We start from the raw sequence: 2500 nt of genomic DNA on the forward strand, positions 1-2500 counted from the left end.
GTCGCTACTACCGATTGAATGATTTAGTGAGGTCTTCGGACTGGTGCGCGGCAATGTCTCGGCATTGCCGATGTTGCCGGGAAGATGACCAAACTTGATCATTTAGAGGAAGTAAAAGTCGTAACAAGGTTTCCGTAGGTGAACCTGCGGAAGGATCATTAACGTTCCGGAGGTCCTGCTCTGCGTCTCGAGTCTTTTGGACGCGCGCTCGCAGCAGTCGGCGACTGAATGGACAAAGAAAACAGATACGAAAGTAAAATGGAATTGACGGATTATATCCCGCATGTACTAATACGACGACGCGCGTCGAACGCCGCGCGCCTCTGCGACGACCCGAGAGAGAAAGGGAAGCCAGCAGCAGAGCGCCGTCGGCCTTTTTCGGTGCGGTCGGCGTCGTGCGAGCGGGATGGAGGAGGAGAGGATTATCCGAGACTCTCTCCTTAAGCTTCGTAGCCGCAACCGGCGTCGCGTCGCGTCGCGCGCGACCCGTTGAGGCTCGTTGCGCAAATTGCGAAATTACATGAATGCGATTCGGAGCAGAAGACGCTTTCCCGATCGCGCTCTTGCCAAGCGCAGAGTTACGATCCGGCGTTAGCGCGTACCGGTGGTAACCTACGCCCGTCCGTGCGTCCGCAACGCTCGTGAACGCGCCCCTCCCCGCACCGGGGCAGCGGTCAGCGTGTTTGTACGCGAGCGCGCGGCTATCGGACGAACGGGCGAGAGGACGGATCACACCCGATCAAGTCCGACGGTTTCTTCAAAGAACATTCCGCCCCGGCTCTTCCAAATATATATATTATTATATTATATGTACGGGGAAGAGACGCTCCGATCGCGAAACAACTTTTGTGCCGTAGCCTCCCCAGCGGTGGCGGCGGTCCGCGCGCGTGCTCGGACGCGCGCGGCCAGGCTGATCGAAGGGCCAACGATTTTATCTCTCTCTCTTCGGAGAGGAGACTAAGATGGATGAACGAAGCGTTCGTTGAACGCAAGAATTGCAAAACGATTACCCTGAACGGTGGATCACTTGGCTCGTGGGTCGATGAAGAACGCAGCTAATTGCGCGTCAACTTGTGAACTGCAGGACACATGAACATCGACATTTCGAACGCACATTGCGGTCCACGGATACAATTCCCGGACCACGCCTGGCTGAGGGTCGTTTTAGTACCTCGAAACTGCTTGCGCCTTTGCGCGCCGGGCCACCGTGCCCGTTCGCGCAAACGGTGTACGAGCGATAGTTGGACGTTCGCCCGAGACGAGCCGTCCCGAGAGGCGGCCCCTTGGCGTCGTCTGAAATAACACCGAGGAAAAGGAAGAGTGAGAGCAGCGTACGCACACACGCAGTAAGTAAAGATAGGGAGCCTGCGCGCGCGCGCCCGGAAACTGTCGAAGGAGAGAGGGAGTAGAAGACACGCGCACACACGTTGCGTTATCCCTCTCGCGGTCTCCCGGTGCGCCAGCGCGCGCTCGCGCCTCTTACGCGCGAGTCTTGGTGCGCGCCACCTTCCGCGCAAACGGTAGGAGAGAACCGCGGCGCGTCGTCGCCCGGCGGTACGCGGAGAGAAAAGAGCGAGAGAGCCCTCCTTAACGCGGGTGAATCGCGAGCCGACCGCTTGTCCGAGTCCACGAAATTCTCGAAAACGAATATAGGGGACCGGCACGCGTCGTCGTGTACTCGTCGAATCCGATTCGCCCCGTCGTATCCCATATCCGTGCATAACACACGATATGCGGAGAGAAAATTTGAAGGATGTGGGTGATAGAGATGTACGTGTACGCGCACACTCGCTCGCAATGTATCTCGCGTCCCCGGCGATCGAAGATGACGCGATCCGCGCCGATCTTATTCGTTGTTTGCAAGCAGACAACTCGAACGAGATTCGATCGGCTTACATTTCCTCCTATTAGCGGCTGCGAGCCGCGCGTGGAAGAATCGTTGTCACAAACAACACGTCTCCTCGCCACTCCTCCGAGTACAATGCGAAGCCGCTGTGCCGGCGCTGCCGCTCTCCCGACGCTCGCTCTCTAAGTGAGAAAAGAGCCGGCGGAGGAGGCGGCGCGGCCACGGTTATCGAAAACTAAACTCTTTGACGACCTCAGAGCAGGCGAGATTACCCGCTGAATTTAAGCATATTATTAAGCGGAGGAAAAGAAACTAACTAGGATTTCCTTAGTAGCGGCGAGCGAACAGGAAAGAGCCCAGCACCGAATCCCGCGGTTCCGCCGCAGGGAAATGTGGTGTTTGGGAGGATCCGCTTATCCCGAGGTGTCGCGTCGCGTCCAAGTCCATCTTGAATGGGGCCACTTACCCGTAGAGGGTGCCAGGCCCGTAGCGACCGGTGCGCGTCTCGGGAGGATCTCTCCTTAGAGTCGGGTTGCTTGAGAGTGCAGCTCTAAGTGGGTGGTAAACTCCATCTAAGGCTAAATACGACCACGAGACCGATAGCGAACAAGTACCGTGAGGGAAAGTTGAAAAGAACTTTGAAGAGAGAGTTCA

The 2500-nt window shown here is 57.2% G+C and overlaps 2 non-coding genes and 1 pseudogene across 2 annotated transcripts in view; all 3 read left to right on the plus strand.

Moving 5' to 3' along the window:
• LOC138944539 (small subunit ribosomal RNA) overlaps window positions 1-161 on the plus strand; it is a 1921-nt gene extending 1760 nt beyond the window's left edge. The window contains exon 1 of the ribosomal RNA XR_011448818.1: window positions 1-161. This exon is cut by the window's left edge and continues 1760 nt beyond it. This is a non-coding gene — a ribosomal RNA (small subunit ribosomal RNA).
• Window positions 162-1007: 846 nt separating this feature from the next.
• On the plus strand, window positions 1008-1162 carry LOC138944538 (5.8S ribosomal RNA). Its single transcript, XR_011448817.1, has one exon. It is a non-coding gene; the product is annotated as a 5.8S ribosomal RNA (ribosomal RNA).
• Window positions 1163-2094: 932 nt separating this feature from the next.
• Window positions 2095-2500, plus strand: part of LOC138944537 (large subunit ribosomal RNA) — a 3045-nt pseudogene continuing 2639 nt past the window's right edge.

This window comes from Polyergus mexicanus, unplaced genomic scaffold, assembly GCF_030449975.1.
Source record: "Polyergus mexicanus isolate NDT 795.1 unplaced genomic scaffold, iyPolMexi1.0 SCAF_252, whole genome shotgun sequence".
Lineage (NCBI taxonomy): Eukaryota > Metazoa > Arthropoda > Insecta > Hymenoptera > Formicidae > Polyergus > Polyergus mexicanus.